General features: G+C 46.3%; 1 long non-coding RNA gene and 1 pseudogene across 1 annotated transcript in view; both read right to left on the reverse strand.

Moving 5' to 3' along the window:
• Positions 1–681: 681 nt before the first annotated feature.
• LOC122543762 overlaps positions 682–20,254 on the reverse strand; it is a 51,180-nt pseudogene continuing 31,607 nt past the window's right edge.
• The window catches only part of LOC122543457, a 12,020-nt gene continuing 3,958 nt past the window's right edge, over positions 12,193–20,254 (reverse strand). Inside the window, exons 2-3 of the long non-coding RNA XR_006310030.1 lie at positions 18,762–18,766; positions 12,193–12,203 (exon numbers count right to left, since the gene is read on the reverse strand). This is a non-coding gene — a long non-coding RNA (uncharacterized LOC122543457). The remainder of the gene's footprint in view (positions 12,204–18,761; positions 18,767–20,254) is intronic.

Here is a 20,254-nt window from a genome sequence, read left to right on the forward strand (position 1 = left end):
TCTGTTCTACAACATGACCCAGGGCCCTACCATTTGCCTGTACAAGTCTGGCCCTTCCTTGTTTAAGTATACCCCTCTCATACATACACTCGCTCTCAGACACACACATACAGACAGCCCCCAAAACACTCTCAGGCTTATACTCCATCACACTCTCACTCTCACGCACAAACCTCTATGGGGTGAATTTGTATTGGCAGAATTATATTTGCAGATACATTCAAGTTTGCTCAAAAAGCACACAATCTGCAGACAGTCAATCCATGCAATATTTTATAAATTCCTACTTTGGAAATAGAACCAGTCTGATTCAAGATTAGGATACTGACAGACTCGAACCTCACACCTTTAATGCACTGTCTGAGCAGAGATGTCACCTATGTTTTATAAAGCCTTAAGTCATCTCGGGAATGTGACTTAAAAGATGTTCTGCGATTTACATATTAATGAACCAAAACCTGGAAACCATTCTAAAAGAAAGATGAAAGTCTTAACAGCAATCTAGGTTTGTTCAATATATCCTATCAGTTGCATGACACTGTGATCTTTTGCTATAAAATCTCTGTCTTATGATCCTGCTCCACAGTTACCCGATGAAGGAGCAGCGCTCCTAAAGCTAGTGCTTCCAAATTAACCTGTTGGACTATAACCTGGTGTTGTGTGATTTTTAACTTTATCCACCCCAGTCCAATACTGGCACCTCCACATCATGTCCCACACCTCCCAGTGCTGCCAGTAAACTTTACAATGCTGCTGAAACGATGCAGTACCTGCACTCCTGAAAAATGTACAACTAACGATACCAGCTACTCATTCACTGCTCCATCTGATACACGACATTGGAAACTTAGTGCAGGAGGCTGAAATAAAAATGAGCAGCTTTCAAACAAAAACCTCTTGGAGCTCAAAGCTTTCAATGAGAGTCTGAGCCCGGCAGTAAGTTCAAATAACCTTTACTGTGACCCAACTTTGTTACAGCTTCAGATCCCCCCAGCAAAAGGTGGTAGAAAAAGTAGCTACTTTTTTTAAAAAAAAGCTCAAGGCCAAAGCACACACACTCCCCCCCACCCCACTCCAAATTTCTTTACTATTAGTCAGCACCAAGTTGTCCCTTTGTAATTGGATCCTTGGTACAGCCATAACCCGGAGGAAGTATTGCCTCACTCAGCAAGTTCAACCCAGATTCTGTATCCAAGTACGTTTCTCCCCACTCATTTGCTGGGGATGACTGAATGAATTCTTTCCCACAACAGCAGTTTCCTTCCCTAAAAAGGACGTGAGTGCATCAGAATGGGATTTCCCCACCCCTTCTCCACTCTCCCCTCTCCACCCCAAAATGTTTTCATTGTTAGATTCGGAACTCCAGATTTCTGACCGAATTCCAATTCCGCCGTCTATCGCGGCAGGATTCAAACCCAGGAGCCCTTGGAACTGGATTGATGGTCCAGTCGATAATAGCATTCGCCCGTCGCTCCTTCAATCCCCCTGCGATGGCACATGGACTGGCTGGTGGTTCCGCAGGTTGGAGGAGCAGGTGAAGACCTTCCCACACAGAGCAGGTGAACGAACGGCTTCTTCCCGGTGTGTACCCACTGGTGGCTCAGCAGGTTGGAGGGATTGCTGAAGACTTTCCCGCACTTGGGGCAGCTGGAGGGCCACTCCCCAGGTGGACCCGCTCATGCCTGAGCAGGGCAGAGGAATTGCTGAAGGCCTTCCCACACTTGGGGCAGCTGAAGGGTCTCTCCCCGGTGTGGACCCGCTCGTGCCTTAGCAGGTTGGAGGCCTGGGTAAAGGCCTTCCCGCACTCAGGACAGCTGAAGGGCCGCTCCCCCGTGTGGACCCGCTCATGCCTCAGCAGGTCAGAGGAATTGCTGAAGGCCTTTCTACACTCGGGGCAGCTGAAGGGTCTGTCCCCTGTGTGGGCCCGCCGGTGGGTCAGCAGGTTGGAGGCCTGGGTAAAGCCCTTCCCGCACTCATGGCAGCTGAAGGGCTGCTCCCCTGTGTGAACCCGCTGGTGGTTCAGCAGGTTGGAGGACTGGGTAAAGCCCTTCCCACATTCAGGGCAGCTGAAAGGCCGCTCTCCTGTGTGGACCCGCTGGTGGGTCAGCAGGGTGGAAGCGTGGGTAAAGCCCTTCCCGCACTCGGGGCAGCTGAAGGGCTGTTCCCCTGTGTGGACTCGCTGGTGGTTCAGCAGGATGGAAGCCTGGGTAAAGCCCTTTCCACACTCAGGGCAGCTGAAGGGCCTCTCCCCTGAGTGGACCCGCTGGTGCTTCAGCAGGGAGGAGGAATAGCTGAAGGCCTTCCCACACTCAGGGCAGCTGAAGGGCTTCTCCCTGGTGTGGACTCGCTGGTGCGTCTGCAAGTTGTCCATCTGACTGAATCTCTTCCTGCAGACAGGGCAGGGGAACGGCCTCTCCCCTGTGTGGACCTGCCGGTGCCTCAGCAGGGCAGAGGAATTGCTGAAGGCCTTCCCGCACTTGGAGCAGCGAAAGGGCCTCTCCCCTGTGTGGACCCGCTGGTGGGTCAGCAGGGTGGAGGCTAGGGTAAAGGCCTTCCCGCACTCAGGACAACTGAAGGGCCTCTCCCCGGTGTGCACCCGCTGGTGCCTCAGCAGTTTGGAGGAATTGTTGAAGGCCTTTCTGCATTTGGGGCAGGAAAATGGCCTCTTCCCGGTGTGGACCCACCGGTGGGTCTGAAGTTTGGAGGAACTGCTGAAGGCCTTCCGACCCTCGGGGCAGGAGAATGGCCTCTCCCCGGTGTGACTGCACCGATGAGTCTCCAGGGCAGACGGGACACGGAAGCCTTTCCCGCAGTCGCCACACTTCCACAGTTTCTCCACACAGCGGGAATCCTCAGGTTTCTCCATGGCCAAAGCTTCAGCCCGTGTAGAGCCCCTCCCCGCCGTGAATTCCTCTTTCCTGACTGTAACACTGTTTCAGGCTCCACACACAATGCGGTGCAATAGTGGGGTCTCTCATCCACTTCCACTGATACTGAAAACGTACTCAAACTGGAACCAAAGAGCTTTGCTCCTTCTCACAGAATCATAGTTGAAAATTGTTGTAGTGCCAATGGAGTCAGTGACTGTCAGACATTGATGTTAAAGTGAGAACTGCAGACGCTGGAGAGTCAATGTCAAAAAGTGCAGCGTTGGAAAAGCATAGCGGATCAGGCAGCATCCAACGAGGAGTGTTAATGTTTCGGGCACGAGGTCTTCATCTGTTCATTTTGAAACTTCTGTCTTCAGATCTTCAAATACTCTGCAAAAAATATTTCAAAAGTCATCACTGGTAGTCCAGGGTAGAAATTCAAAACAAGCAATTCTACTTTCTGTGAAATTTTCTTTTCTTTTGTTATTCCATAAAATTGAAAGCACCATCCCACTCTCTCACCCTCTCTGTTCTCACTCTGCTCTCACTCATTCTTCTGAAGGATCTTACAGGGGCAGAAAAGCAAAATCAACACTGGGATACTGCTGAAAGTCAACATGTCTGATTTTGGGAAGCAAAAAAAAAAGTGTCAATTTAGGGTGAACCTGAAATGCAGCTTCTTCAGGAAAAGCTAGACACAAAATGGTTAACATCCCCAGGAAGGTGGAAGCAAAATGAAACATCAAGGCACTAATACCGACACACTTCAGTCAAACTCTTCTGCTCCCAGTAAGGGCAAAACATCTTTGAAAGCTACTCTGAAAGTCCAGTCTTCATAACCACACTTCTGCATTCACCAAATAACAATTAGAGTCATACAGCACTGAACAGACCCTTTGGCCCAACTCGTCCGAGCTGACCAGATTTCCTAAATTAATCTAGTCACATTTGCCATTACTTGGTTCCTATATGGGCCGTGTGCTGGCAGGTGGGACTAAATTGGGTTGGCTATCTGGTCGGAATTGACGAGTTGGACCGAAGGGTCTGTTTCTGCTGTACATCTCGATGTATTCATCTGCCCACCCAGATGCCTTCTAACTGTTGCAATTGTACCAGCCTCCACCACTTCCTCTGGCAGCTCATTCCACACAAGCACCACCATCTCCGTGAAAAAGTTGCCCCAAGGTCTCTTTTACATCTCCCCCCGTCCTCACCTTAAACCCTTGAGTTCTGGAATCCCCCATCCCAAGGAAAAAACCTTATCTCTTGACCCTATCCATGATCCTCATGATTTTATAAACGTCTATTCTGTAACCCCTCAGACTCTGGTGCAGTGGGAAAAATTGCTCCACCACCACCCTTCCGTTCCTCCTCACCCGGGTAATTAAGAGAGTTTGCAGAGTCTGCTCCCTCCCTGGATTCACTTCCCTAGCGACAAATGAACAAATTTTCCCCCTCCTCTCTCTCCGTTCCAGGATGAAGAGTTGCCCAGAGGGAGACAGTTTCACACAAACTGACAGGGCCACTTCCGCGTTGTGACGTCATCATTGGGTGGGGTCTGGGGAGAGCAAGGAAGACAGGGCGAGAGAAACGGGCGGGGCGAGACTCGGGGCTCAGCCGGCAGCGGGACCCCCGCACTGCGCCTGCGCTGCCTTGCCCCGTTTGCAGACATGTCTTCCCTTCAGAGAATCCCCAGAATGTGGAAGCAGGCCACTCGGCCCAATGAGTCCATACCGACCCTCCGAAGGGTAACCAACCCACAACAACTCCCCTATCCATATTGCTCTACATTTACCCCCGAGTACTATACCTTACCTGCACATCATGCATAATTTAGCACAGCCAATCCACCCCAACCTGCACATCCCTGGGCACTATGGGTAATTTAGCACAGCAAATCCCCCCTAACCTGGACAAAGTTAAAAATCACACACCAGGTTTGGGTACAACAGTTTTATTTAGAAGCGCTAGCCTTTGGAGTGCTGATCCTTCATTAGGTGGTTGCAGAGAATAAGATTATAAGACACAGAATTTATGGAAAAACGTTTCAGTGTCCTGCCAGTGAAATGATATATTGAACAAACCTGGATTGTTAAGACTTTAACATTTTCGAATAGGTTGCAGGTACCATTAATATGTAAATCCCAAACTTCCTGTAAGGCACACAAATTCACTCCGGTGGACTTATGTGTGAGTGAGTGCATGAGAGAGAGAAAATGTTTATTTTCATCCTACTGTTTATGCCTACTTGAGAACAGATGCCTTATTTCTGTTGGTGTAAATATTATTGTAAGTCATAGCTGGGTACTAATAGTTAGATCTAAGGGAGAGAGAATTCCTAAAGTCAGGCACTATATGAATCCTCAGAGACCCCCATTTCTGGTTTACTTCCTAATAAATAAACATTAAAAACGAGCATCTATTTATTTTGAATGTTGTTTCATTTGTCTCATTTGATTCCCTGCTATGACTGTTCTCTGTGCCTGGATGGTTGACAGGCTAGGAGATTGTGGGTTGGGGCTTGATTGACTAAATGTGTTATTGGGGGTCAAAGCTTCAGCAGAAATCCAGAACAGTTGAGAACAGACATCATAATCTGTGGGAACAGGGAGATCAACAGAGGACAGAAAAATCAAGACCTGAAATCCGAGCGGATTACACTGTGGTCAGTGCTTTGATTAGCAGTGCCACCCTCTGCCTTTACCTAGCTTCCCATTTGACTACCCCCTCGATATTCAGGATCCAACCTTGTCATCCTGAAGCCATGTCTCTTAAGGAGTTTCAGATGATAATTATTCCCTTCAATGTGTGCAGTCAATTCATTCACTTTTGTTATAATGCACTTCGTTTTTAATTTCAATTTTTATGATGTTTCAAATCCAGTTTCGATTGCTGATATAGTTCTCTCCTTTCCATTTTCCATATCACTACATTGCTCACTGGCCTTAATTTGGATTGGCCATGCTAAATTGTCCCCAGCGTCAAGGGATGTTCAGGTTAGGTGGGTTAGTCATGGGAAATGGAGGGTTATAGTTCCATAGTAACAGAAGCAGATGTAGGCCATTTGTCCTGTTGAGTCTACTCTGCCATTCATTACTCTCTGGGAAAAGCAGTTCCTCCTCATCTCTATCCTAAATCTAGGGTAGGGTTTCATCCCCACAGTGCAATGAATTCCCACTTTCCACCAAAATCCCAGATGTACTCACTCAGTTGCTGTCTCACAAATCAAAGACTTCATTGTGACTTCTTCTGCTCCCAGTAAAGGCAAAACATCTTTGAAAGTTGCTCTGAAAGTCCAGTCTTCACCGAAGATATTTAGAGTCATACAGCACAGAAGGAGACCCTTCACCCCAACTCGTTTGTGCTGACCAGATATCCTAAATTAAACTAGTCTCATTTGCCTGCATGTGGCCCATGTCCCTCTAAACCCTTCCTATTAATATAACCATCCAGATGTCTTTTAAATGTTGTCATTGTACCAGCCTCCACCACTCCTTGGCAGCTTGTTCCATGCGTGCACTACCCTCTGCGTGAAAAAGCTGCCCCTCGGGTCCCTTTTAAATCACTTTCCTCTCACCTCAAACATATGCCCTCTAGTTTTGGGCTATCCTGGGGAAAAGACCTTGAATATTCACACTATCCATGCCTCTTATGAATGTCTATAAGGGCATCCCTCAGCCTCCAAAGATCTGGGGAAAATAACCATGTCCTATTTAGCCTCTCCCTGTACCTCAAACCCTCCAACTCTGACAGCAGCCTTTCAAAGTTTCACAACATGTTTCCTGTAGCAGGGAGGCCAGAACTGAACACAAAAGGGGTGTAACCAATGTCCTATACAGCACAATGTAACCTCCCAACTCCTATACTCAATGCTCTGACCAATAACGGAAAGCATACCAAACACCTTCTTCACTATTGTATCTTCCTGAGACTCTTTCAAGGAATTCTGAACCTGCACTCCAAGGTCTCTTTGTTCTGCAACACTTCCCTTACCTGTGTCAGTTCTGCCTGGATTGCTTGACCAAAGTGTGACACCTCACATTTCTCTAAATTAAACTCCATCTCCAATTCCTTGGGACATCAGCCCATTCGATCAATTCTATTTTATATTAAAACTCCTTCCTCACGCATTCCCAAACAGCTGGAAATCTCCATCCCACACACTCTCCATTCATTCTCACTTTGCTGAACTTAATCCCTGCTGTACCACATCCTGAGGGATCTGGCTCGTGCCGATTAACAGGCCCACACTGAGGTGGGATGTAATTGAAACATATAGAACACTGAACAGCCTGGACACAGTGGAGGCGAGGAAGATGCCTCCATTGGTAGGAGAGACTGGGACCTGAGGGCACAGCCTTGGAGTAAACGGAAGACCTTTTAGAACAGATACAACGAGTAACTTCTTCAGCCAGAGAGTGGTGAGTCTATAGAATTCATTGCCACAGAAGGCTGTGGAGGCAGGATTTGATGAAGAATTTGCACCAGACTCAAAGCGTTAACTCCGTTTCTCCGTGCATGGTGCCAGGCCTGCAGAGTTCCTCCAGCAATTTTGTTTTTGTTGCAGTATGTGTTGCCTGTTCCTTTCTTCTTTGCCTCATCACCTAGATTGACAGGTTGTGACTCTCTCCGACAAAGATGGTAGCCGCGCATGTGCCCCGCTGGACAATGTTCCAATAAAGACTGGCGTCTTTTACCCAGGCGCCCCACTGTGTACATGGATAGGTGAGATAAATTCCTTATTGAGGATTGAAAAACACTTACACTAAGCCTGTCTGAGCATTCACTGATTCATCGCTGTTCCCAACGCCATACCCTTACCCTGTGCATGGATCCGAGGAACCATCATCCCACCACCGCTATTACTCATCCAGCGCAGGCTCTGTAGCCTCTTCGACACTGCGCCTGCGCATTACTTTCCTGTTATGTCGGTAGGAGACATTCAACACCACGGCATCTATTGGGTAAGATCCCCGCCATTGTTAATAGATCCTCGCTTCTTGTTTTCAAATTTTGTGTCTCTTGCTCCTATATCTATTTTTACTTCTTGCTTTGACTTTAGCTCATTATGTTATTTCATTTCCTTTATGAAGTTCATTTCCTATCTGTGTCCACCCAACAATTCTGATGTTCTTCGCAAATTTGATAGCGGTGTAGGGTATACCATGCAAAATGGCAATGAAACATTACTTCTGGTGGTGGGCGTTGATTTATTCAGTCCACTGCATACAGGAATTACTTTATGTTCAGGATTCCCATTTGAAACATTAAACGTTGCTCCCATTTTAGACAGGGAAATTTATTTTTTGTCTGAAAGGTAAGCTCTGGTCCATGAGCATTTGTGTGGAGTCTACTGACAAGAAGTGCCTTTGCAGGTTGCTCCTTGCCTCACCCCCACACCAGCAGACCTCCTGACCTCTCTCTGTCCTTTAGTACTCCTACATGTGTCACCACCGTATCCTTCAGGCTCTTGTTGCTGTATCAAGTCTTCTTGTCTAATTGACTCAACACTCCTCTTCCCTTTGTACAGGAATTGCTCCCTAACCTATGTAGCAACTCGGTCACAAAATACATCAAAGTCACGCACTTAAGACCTGAGATCCAGATCAAGTCACAACCAAGTGGTTCCATGAGCTTTGCAATTAAAATTAAATGCAGTCTAGCCAATCTGAGATAATCTGTGTGAAGAAGTTTCCTAATTTGTTTCCTCAAAATGAATCACATCCTACTCATTTGTGTTTTTTAATATGGACCGATATCGATTCCCCTAGCACTTGACCATTCTAATTCTGTGATTGAGCCACTTACTGGCCTCGAGCCATGAGTAGAACCTGTCAAGTGCCACCGTTAAGCCACACCTACAAACTCGTCTCCCATTCACTCTCAGCTTTCCCTCATAACCGAGCAACGGGGACAGGAATAAAACGAACGGGAGTAAAACTCACTTTGAATATGATTAGGTTGACAGTAGAAGAGCGAGCGAATGTTCAGCACAAAAAGCAAAGTTTCAAAGGAACATTGTACAATGTGGGTGTCAAACCCATGACCTCAGAATAAAAATCTTTTGTTCTATTACTGAGGTAGTTGGACATATAGTCAGGGTATAACCAGTTCTTATATCAAGGCAAAATAACTTCTTAAAATCCACAAAAATAAATACATTGATCAGCAGAAGTCCACAGCTCCAATGCTTTCTGCTCAAAAAGCAGCAAAATCATTGAGATTCCACTTTGCTTTTGCTTCTTTCTCACCGCTGACATCCAGTTTCTTCAGCTTCTCTTCTTGGATGTAAAGTTGTTTGTGTTTTTTGTGCTTATTTTGAAAGCAAATTCGCTTCAATATCAACAAAACTGACAGGCAAACCTGACACACAAAGAGCCACTCGCTACCACATATCCCCAATTCTCACTTAAAATAAAAGAAGTAAGCAGTTGAGAACATTTAGAAAGTAGGTGAGTGACTTTTATGGGTGACTCGCTTGGGCCTTTGCAAACGCTGCTCACAGGTTTCGTGATCAGTTTCCCTGAGCCTGTGCTCGGTGTATTGGGAGATTAGGCCCGGGTTGCTGAATCTCACATCCCAAGGATTTGCAGTCGACCCCAAATGAAGCTGCATTGTTGCTTTTTGCTGGCAGCAGAGGATTGGAGATTAGAGGACTGGAACAGTGCTGCTTTTCTGTTTTTTTCCCTTGTGTTGTTCTGTATGGAGCTGAGGAAAGCGAATCATTATCGGGATTGTTTAAAACCAAAAACATAAAGTTTCTAAAGATTCAAGTGCAGGAATTCAGTCAGTTAACTATTCTGTGATTGTGTTTATCCAAATGTTAGTATAAGATACCTGGACATATCTATATTTGACATTTCCAGAACAACCAGTAATTGGAGAATATTTTCTTGCAGGTTGTGTCCCCAATGACAGGCGGAAATATGCAATAAGGAAACAGTGAAGACTATAGGAACAGGAGTAGGCCATTTAGCCCCTCAAGTGTTTTCCAACGTTCAATTAAATCCTGGCTGATGTGAGGCCTAACTTCATTTACCTGCCTTTGGCCCATGTCCCCTCAGACCTTTCCTGAACAAAAAAAAAACTCTTTCAGATTTAAAGTTGACAAATGATCCTGCATCCACTATCGTTTGTGTAGGATAGTTCGAAACATCTGACAAACGCAATGTGTAGAAGTGCTTCTGAACATGTCCCCTGAATAGTCTGGCCCTAATTCAGTAATTTTGCTCCATTTGAACTCTCAACTATTTTGGTGAACAGCCGTACGTGCTGCCTAAATGCACCACAGTGTCTGAGATGTTAAAAAAAACCAGTAAGATCCCAAAACCCGAGTGTTAGTGAATTCCAGCTTCAGACTGCAGTTACTGAAATAGCAATTGTCCTCCATCAGTGCTACTTTACCAAAGTAATAGCTGGGGCGTTCATAGTAAACAGTCTGATCACAGACACTGCAGACACACCCATGTCACCAGGAACTATCCTTGTGAGTGGATACTTACAAAGGATACAGTAGCACATCTGCCTTTTCCTCAGTTTCACTTGCATTGTCACTTGTGTCTCTATTTTGAAACATGAACAGACTGAGCCGAATAGAGTCTTAATAAAAGCAAATTACTGTGGATGCTGGAATCTGAAACCAAAAGAGAAAATGCTGGAAAATCTCAGCAGGTCTGGCAGCATCTGTAAGGAGAGAAAAGAGCTTATGTTTCGAGTCTAACTGACCCTTCGTCAAAGCTCCTTTGTCAAACGAATAGAGTCTTTCTCAGGCTACGGTTTTGTAGCACTATCATTGCTTTAAGAAATGTTCGAGCAGTTCAGGCACTAGGTTTAGAAGCCGATGATTCTCACCGTGTTCAAGCATTACCCAACTATCGACAGAAATAATTAGCCAACATCTGGAACAAATGCTTCCAGGTGTACCTGAGGAATTCCGGTTTGATGGGCCTTGAACTTTAAGTGGAACGAAGGGAAATTTGTGTCCCCATATAAAATGATAGTGGCTGGCCATCCCAAAGTTTCCCGATGCAGGGCTACCTGACCCTCAGGAAGGATTTTTTGATAAACGTCCACAATGTTTCCAGCTGCACCACGACGTCATAGGGCAAACCCGGTGATGGCATGCAGCTATTGTGACACAATAATGATGCTGGCCCCCGGAACATGAATATGAATTAGTCATGGGTCACGTGGTACTGAATCATTCAAATGAATGTTATTCCTTTTCCAGGGATTTATTTGAGGGAGGAGTTAAATGGGCAGGAGTTACATGTGGGGTTCTCTCTTCCTTCACTCCCATCACCCGCCCATAACCCCATTGCACTTTGCCCTGTAACCGCTGACGGTGGAACACCTGCCCATTTCCCTCCCTCTCACCAGTATCCAAGCGCCCAAGCATACCTTCTAGGTGAAGCAGCACTTTACCTGCACACAATGGTCTGCATTCACTGCTCACAATGGTCTCGTCTACATTGGATAAACGAAGCGGAGCCTGGGTGACTGCTTCGCAGAATATCTAGTTTCTGCCCGCAATAAAGGCCCTGAGCTTCCAGTTGCCTGCCACTTCAGCACACCACCCTGTTCCCTGTCCAGCATCTTTGCCTCAGACTTGTTGCACTGTTCCAGCAAAACAGTTTTGCACTTGGGGACCCTACAAACCTCCTCGATATTGAATTCAATAATTGTAGGACCTGAACTTCCCCATATCTTAGCCCCCTACCACGCACACAAGGCCTTGTTATCACATAGTCTGCCATTACACACCACCTATAGTTAGCCACTAACAGTCTCCTTTAACAGCTATTCACCCTCCCAGACACATCGCTATCAACTCTTTTGTCTGTCCAACCATTCTTGTCTCCCTTTGGGTTCTATCCCTATCTATCATTTACTCCACCCGCCTTCCTCCCACCGTCCTTAACCGATATTTTCCCAATCACCACCAGTTCTGTGGAAGGGTCACCGGATTCTTCTTCACAGATGCTGAGCTTTTCCAGCAACTACTGTTTTTGATTCTGATATACAGCATCCGCAGTATTTTCAGTTTTTATTTAGAGAGAGTTGGAAATTGTTTAGAGAGACAGAGCGAGAGAGGGAGTGAGACAGAACAGCCATGAACCGTTGACCTCCGTTCTCAGTCATAACCTAAAATCATTGCAGTACAATCACTTCCCTTAATCCTGCATAACGGGAAGCATGGGATGCGGGCTTGTGGCGCAAACGGGAGCGCGCCTGACTCCAAATCAGGAGGTTTCGTGTTCAAATCACGTCACGCTCACTGCGATTAATCGAAGCTCAATTACATGTGCTTCACATCAAGAAATCAGATCTCCACTGCTGTTGCGCAGACATATAGAGGCTGTGAAAACATAAATGTTGTCTAAATTGCCACATTCTGTTGGTCGAACTGTCAGTTCACTCAATCACAAAATCTGTCGCAGCCCACCTTAGCTCTGCTGGTTCCACAATGAGTAAACGCGTGCCTCTATTCGTATGGCAATCTTGTGTTCTCCCTGTAAATGTTCATATTGTTACTTTGAACATGACCGCCCCGAATTCCCTGTTATGTCCATGGAATCTGCCTCTTTGTCACTGTCAGACAGGGATTTACTGACCCCAACCACTCCCTGTGCGAAAACGTTCTTCCTAATGTCACTTTTACTACTTTTCCTAATGACTTTAAATCTCTGCCTAATCGCTTTTAATCCTTTCAGGCGTGGGAGAATTTTCACTACTTTCTTTTATCTCTGTCTCGACCTCTCATGACTTGGAAAAGTTCGATCAGGCCAGCTTTCAACCTTCTGTTCACCAACTTTCAACCTTCTGTTCACCAACTTTCCAACCTGCCTTCACTGCTGACATTCCTCATACACGGCACCATTAACATCGACTTGTTCAGTGCTGTCTCCAATCACTTCACTTCCTGAAGTATCACACTCAGAATTGAGCAATAATGCAGCTGGAGGATCCATTCGGAGTCGGACTGCGCGGGCGAGCTATGTGAAACACTTGTTTTCACTTTGAACAAATGTTTCTCTTTTCCGTGTTCACTGCAATGGTAGCTCTGCCCCATCCCGACTTCAGGCAGTGCGGTCTCTTTCGACGAAGCTCTTTTTTGAAAAGCTTGATCGGGCGTTTCTGTACAAGTCAAACTAAGATACATGAGCTCGTCGGGGCTTTGAAACGGCGACCTCTCACGCGTCTGCATAATAAACGACCCAGAGTGGGAATCATACACCAAGACCAGTCAGCCATATGCCGTGCGCCCACCCTCTCACCTCCGAAAGCAGCTGAGACTTGCTCAGTATGAAATACATTCTATATTGCTCCCAAGAACTGCATACAGCAAAGAGTTTCCAGAACATCTGCTTCTCATTCTGTCTCCCAGGACCCAGGCTTTCTCCACTGATGGATAATTACACCATTCTGTTTCTAAATTTGGCTCGAACACCCGAGTAGCCAGGGATAAGCAATATCCTCCTCAATAAGGGGGACAGAGAACAGAAGAACACCACTGGTGTGTCACCTCAACTTTCTACATTGGGCCAGTATATCATTGTGATGATATTTAGTAGACATCTTCAAAGATTTTTTGGGGATGCGGATGAGGAGGCAAGGTACAGAACATAGCACCAGTACAGGGGAAAAATCTGCTGAAGAGCAACATGGAATAGATGGCAGAGGATGGCTTCGATCCATTGACCTCTGGGTTATGGGCCCAGCACGCTCCCGCTGCACCACTCTGCTACACTGCACTGGAAGCTTTTCCAGGGAAGCATTCAGCTTGTCATCTGGAGTGTGGCATGCACATTCGAGATTGATCTTCACTACTCTCGTGAAATATGCTGTTGCGAAGGTGTATCGCTGTTGCGCAAATATAAGCGTTGTCCAAATTCCCACATTCTGCTTTTCAAACTGTGATTTCGCTCCGAATTACACAATTTCAAAAATCACTACGTTCAGACGTAAACACAGAGCCCACAGAAATTATTAGCGAACATACAGAAGAAATCCTTCCAAACTTACCTGGCGAAGTTCGGTTTGGTGGGTGCTGACCTTTAAATAGAAGGAAGGGAAGTTTGCCTCGAAGCCGTTTAATGTGGAGATGTATTCCCCATGGAAACTGATAGTGGCTGCCCGTCCCAATGCTGGGTTGCCTGACCCTCAGGGAGGTTTCTTTGCTAAACTGTGTCCAAGCCTTCCAGTTGCACGTCATAGGACAATGCACAGTGATGGCCTGCAGGTATTGTGACACAATAATGATGCTGGTCCCAGAACACGGGTCACGTGGTACTGAATCATTCAAACAAATGGTTTTCCATCTCCAGGGATTTATTTGAGGGAGGAGGTAAATGGGCAGGAGTTACACCTGGGGTTCACTCTTCTTTCACTCCCATCGCCCGCCCATAGCCCCATGACACTTTGCCCTACAACCGCCGCAGTTGTATCACCTGCCCGTTTTCCTCTCCCTCCTCAGTATCCAAGGGCCCGACCATACCTTCTGGGTGATGCAGCACTTTCCACAACCTAGTCTACGGGGCATTTGCTGCCCACAATGTGGTCTCATCTACATTGGAGGAACGAAGCGGAGGTTGGGGCACCGTAGGGCGTGGCCTGTAGTCCACAGCAGTGTGGGGCGGAGACTGGTTCTGGCGACACCGTGGGGGCGGAGCCTGGAGGCGGCCAGGACCAAGGCGCGAATTTCGAACAGCAAGCGAAGTCTCCGACTGGAGGTGAGAGGAGCTGAGTTTTGCAAACTTCCGATTTTTTTTTAATACACCGCATATGAAACTGAAAAACTGTTTATTGAGCTGAAGGATTCTCCGCTGGATGTAGAATTGTAAAGGTTCAGTATACAGTAGCACTGTGGATTAGTGGTTAGCGCTGTAGCCTCACAACGCCCGGGGCCCGGCTTCGATTCCAGCCCCAAGGTGAGTGCCTGTGTCGAGTTTGCACATTCTTCACACCCCACTCCCACAACGTGTCGGTGTGGTTTTCCTTCGGGTGCTCTGGTTTCCTCCCACAGTCCAAAGTTGTACAGATTGGGTGAATTTGCCATGCTCAGTTATCACATAGATGTGTTGGTTAGGTTCATTAACCAGGGGTAAATACAGGGGAATGGGTCTGCGTGAGTTACTCTTCAGAAGGTCGTGTGGACTTATTGGACTGAAGGGCCTGTTTCCTCACTGTAGGGACTCTATGAGCCTTCTGCCTGTCAACCCTAGGAAAAAGACACGTTATCTATAGCCCCATGATTTTATAAACCTCAATAAAGTTACCTCTCAATTTCCTCGGCTGCAGTGGAGAAACATCCTAGCCTATCCAGCCTCTCCTTATAACTCAAACCCTCCACTTCTGGTTAAGTAGGGAAGAGGGAATTGTATTGAATCACAAATGTATGGTCTTGAAACAATTTGGCTGTTTTCTTGTTTGAGATAATGAGAGTCCCTAGTGTAAGTAATGATGAATCCAACTATTTTGGTCACAAAATTGAACAATCATTGTGTAACAAAAGGATCTACTTTGATAGGGAGGTAGTGAGCATTTCTACGATAAGTGAATAGTCTGTGGATTAGGGAAAATGAAGTTTCAGACACCTGGGGAGGGCAAGAAGCGACTATGATAAGTAAAACAAAGAACTGTGGGTACTGGAAAAACAGAAATCACTGGAAAAACGCAGGAGGACTAGAAGCAGCTGTGGAGGGAAAGTAGAGTTAATGTTTCGAGTCCAACAACTCTTCTTTGGGATTCTGAAATTATTCATGAAAACCACTTCAGGAATCTGCCCAGTTTTAAGACCATAATACCCAGGAGCAGAATGAGGCCATTCGGCCCATCGAGTCTGCTCCACCAGTCAATCAGTCTGATAGGTTTCTCAGACCCTGTTCTGTAGACTTCTCCTCATAACCCTTGACCCGCTTACTAATCAAGGACCTATCTATCCCTGTCTTAACTGCCTTCAATGATGTGGCGTCCACAGCAACGAGATCCACAGGTTCACACCCTCAGTGGAAGAAATTCCTCCTCATCTCAGTTCTAAAGGGCATCCCTTCACCCTGAGCCTGTGTCCTCTGGTCCTAGTCTCTCCTACTTGTGGAAAAACTCTTCTCCATATTCACTGTATCCAGTCATGTAATTGCACAGAATAGAAAGAGATGCTTCCGTCCAACCAGTCTATGCCGACCATTATCCCAAACTAAACTAGTCCCACCTGCCTGCTCTTGGCCCAATATCGTGTAAACATTTCTTAAACATGTACTTATCCAAATATCTTTTCAATATTGTGGCAGTACCCACATCCATCACTCGCTCTGCAAATTCATTCCAAACATGCACCATTGTTTGTGTAAAACCAGTGCCCCTTGTTTTGTTTTTAGATCTTTCTGTTCTCACCTGTTTGTGTGCAGTTTGCATCCACGTGGGCTTCCTCTGATTGAACGGTGGGCAGAGACCAGAGCAAAGATGTGCAGGTTAGTGTGAACTGGTCATGCCAAGTTTCCCCATAGCATGCAGGCGAGGTGTATTACAGGGGTAAATGTAAAGTGTAGGGGAATGGGTGTGGGTGGGTTACTCTTCAGAAGGTTGGTGTGGACATTTTGGGTCAAATGGCCTGTTTCCACACTATAGGGATTCTATGGTATTTCCCAGTTCCAGAGTCTCAGAACTCTTTGCGTTTCCCATGGTCAGAGTGGGGGAGGAAAATCAAGTGTTTTACACAGGAGAAAGGTTTGGGGAGTGTGAAGCTAAAATTAAACACAGTACTTTACTTGAACTCAAGCTGCGTGACTTGGTGGGAAGTGGAAAAGGAAGGTTTGGTGGTTCAGTGGTTAGCACTGCTGCCTCAGTACCACAGACCCTGTTTCCATTCCAGCCTCGGTGTGACTGTGTGGTGTTTGCACCATCTTCCTCCCACTCAGTGTCTGCATGTGTTTCCTCTGTGCGGTCCAAATTCCTCTCTCAGATGTGCAGGTTAGGGTGATGTGGTCAGGCTAAATTGCTCATACTATCCTGGGATGTGCAGGTTGGAGAGGATTGGCCATGCTAAATTGTCCCACAGTGCCCAGGCAAGTGTAGGTTCGGGTGCATTTGCTGTGCTAAATTACCCAGAGTGCCCAGGGATGTGCAGATTAGGTGCATTTGTCAGAGGTAAATGTAGAGCAATAGGGATAAAGGAATGGGTCTGGGTGGGTTACCCTTTGGAGGGAAGGTGTGGGCTCATTGGGCAGCTTCCACATTGGATTGGGTCTTTTCCCTGGGATGGGGGAGTCCAGAACAAGAGGGTAATAGGTTTAGGGTGGAGTGGGGGGATTTTAAAAAGGGACCTGAGGGGCAACTTTTTCCACACAGAGTGTATGAAATGAACTGTGAGAGGAAATGGAGGGGCCTGGTACAATTAGAGCATTTAAAAGGCATCTGGGTGGGTATATGAATAGGAAGGGTTTAAGAGTGATATGGATCAAGTGGTGGCAAATGGCACTCGGTTAAGTTTAGGATATCTGGTCAGTGCAGAAAAGGTGGACCGAAGGGTCTGTTTCTGCGCTGTATACCTCTATGACTGTTCAGTTTGTCTCAGCACCTTCAGGAGAATTTGCTAAAGCAGAGTGAGGACAGAGTGAGAGAGAGAGACAGACAGACAGATGGAGACAGAGACAGGGAGAGGAAGTCCACACGAGAGGCCGTTCCCCTTCTCACCCCCCACCCCTCGATTGCGGGAAGTCCTTTAGTGATTGCTCCGTCCTGCTGATCCACCAGTGGGTCCACAGCAGTGAGAGGTCCTTCAGCTGCCCAGAGGGTGAGAAGGGCTTTACCCAGGCCTTGAACCTGCTGAACCACTGACAGATCCACACCAAGGAGAGCTGTGCTGAGTGCGGCAAGGGCTTCATGCACTCCAACCACCTGATGGAGCACCCGCAGGTTCACACAAGCAAGAGGTCGGTCTTCTTCTCAGAACTTAGGATATTTTGGAAGATTAAAACTGAAGTTCCGACATCTTTCTTTTTGAAGATGAGAGGATGAAGTCTCATGTAGCTTTGCAAGGATTGCAGAAAGACCATGCATATTTCAGGCAGTTGGATCACCTTACAATGTGGTAGTCCACAACAAAGGCCATTCCCTCACAGTGCAATATGTGGTCACTCAGCCACATGTTGTGTTCTAGCTATGGATCCATCAATAAGATCTTGTAACGGTGTAAATAATGAGTGTTGTTAATAAACGTCAAGACATCTGCCGCCACAAGAACCCAGACCACATGGTATCGGGAGGATTCTGCCCCTTTAACAAGGTTATATTGTCCTTTGCTATTTTCCAGAAGGGTTTTAAAAGCATTGGTGTCAAAATGGCTAACAGACGCTGCCTATGAGACAACAGAGGAGGCCTTTAGGGTTTTTTTAAAACACAGTTTTGCACCATGAAAGGGGAGCAGACAGTTCTTCCAGCTCAGTTTGGTTTAGTTTTAGCAGAGTCAGAAAACTACAGGGGTCCTAGAGAAGCAGCTACAATGAAACATGCTTTAATAGATGTTTCTTGCCTGACTCTACTCTCTGAAATCTCTCCTGACTGTAAGAACCTGTGTTCAAATTTACTTTTTGCCAAGGGGTGTTTTCACAGGATGTTGCAGGAATTGGAACAGCTTTACTAAGTTGCAATAGTCAGTTGAGTTTTCATACAAGTTATTCTCAATTCTGTTTTCTTTTGTTAGTGTTTCATCTGTAGTGTGTAAATAAATTGTTTTGTCTGGAACTGAGTGGTTTGACCAGCTGCATCAGTCCTGGAAATATCCACTTCACAAATGCCTAAAAAAAAGTTAGGGTTTGGCCTACACTCTTCAAATGTTTTGAGGGGGTCTGGCCTGGTCCTTAACGGTCTGTGTTACAGGGAAGCATTCAGAACATATCCTACACTGTGGTGTTTGAGCCAAGAAACCACGTCACTGTGGCCATAATTGGCAGCTACTGGGTACAATAAGCTGATGGCAGTGCTGGTGGGTAACAAGTTACTGACAGCTGTAATGGACCAGACTAGACCCATGCCCACCCCCCTTCAAAAGATCATGAGAAAGTAGTCTAAACACTATCTCTTTCTTAACTTAAAGGCAGATGTGAAGTGTCATCTTCTAGATGTGATGTGTTGTGAAGTTGGGTAGAGTACAGAGGAATCTCGACTATCTGAATATCAATTATCTGAATTTCAGATTATTCAAAGAAGATCTCAAGGTCCCAATAGAAACAGAGATATGTTTTAACATTGACTAGGTCTTTTGTTTATAATAATTAAAAATGCACTTGGCTTACTGAAATGCCGCCAAGAACAGTCCTGGACATCGATAGGAACCCAGACACCATCTCCAGATGACTGACCACCCGCCCTCTCTCCCCACACTTCCCCCGGAGTTCTACAAGGACATACCTTAAACCTCCCTTCTCCAGATAATCTCTCCAACATTGTCCTGTACAGTTAAAAGTTAGTGTGTGTGAGTGTGTGTGTGCGCACGTGCACTATTTTAGGACTCATCCCCCCCAAAGACAGTAGCAGTGTTACTATTGGTGTCCAGTCCGGCTGTCCTGGAGAGGGGGTGGGGGGCAGATGGGAGACTTACGGGGCTCATAGGAACTGATGGGGACAGGGCCACATTGGGGGGGGGGGGCAGCAGGGGTTTCATCAATGCTGCAGGTCCCTTATACATAAGAGTGTCTGCTCAGAAACAAACCCGGAGACAGACAGAGGAAGCAAGGCATGCAGAGCGAGGAAGAAGGAAACTTCAGAAAACTCCGAGCCCCAGAGGACAGGCAGCAAATCAATTAACTGACTAGTGCCTTCTCATCTCGTTTGGATAATCAAAGTTCCTCTGTAATTGTAGATTGGGAGGCAGGACATTCGAATTTGGTGGTGTGTGTAAAATTGTAAAATGGGGAAAGCATTGCGTGGTCACTTTAAAAGATCATGTGTTTTTTCTGCACTTAGCAATTTAAAACTTGCCTGTGAGCAGAAAGGTTGCAAGCAGATAGAGAGAGCACCTGAATGGAAAAATTTCTTATGGAGAGGCCGTACAGTTAGCGTGTCAAACAGCAGTTTTTACCCAGACAACCAGCTTTTGAATTTAGCCAATCAACTTGAACCCTCAGACATGAAACACCTATTAAATTTAAATCTGATAGTTTTGGCAACACAGGACCAGTCCAATTGTAAGAAATATTGACAAATCATCAAAGGTATAAGAGAGGGGTGCAGTTGGACAAAGCGCCCAGAGTTGTCATTCACCAGAGCTAACGGTGCTCAGCTCTTCAGAGAGAATCACTGGCTTTCACAGGCACCTCTATGTCTTAGAGGAGGCACCACGTCAACAACAACGATGTCAACAGAGAAAGCAGAGGGTTGAACAGACA

This window comes from Chiloscyllium plagiosum, chromosome 44 (genome assembly GCF_004010195.1).
Source record: "Chiloscyllium plagiosum isolate BGI_BamShark_2017 chromosome 44, ASM401019v2, whole genome shotgun sequence".
In the NCBI taxonomy this organism is placed as follows: Eukaryota; Metazoa; Chordata; class Chondrichthyes; order Orectolobiformes; family Hemiscylliidae; genus Chiloscyllium; species Chiloscyllium plagiosum.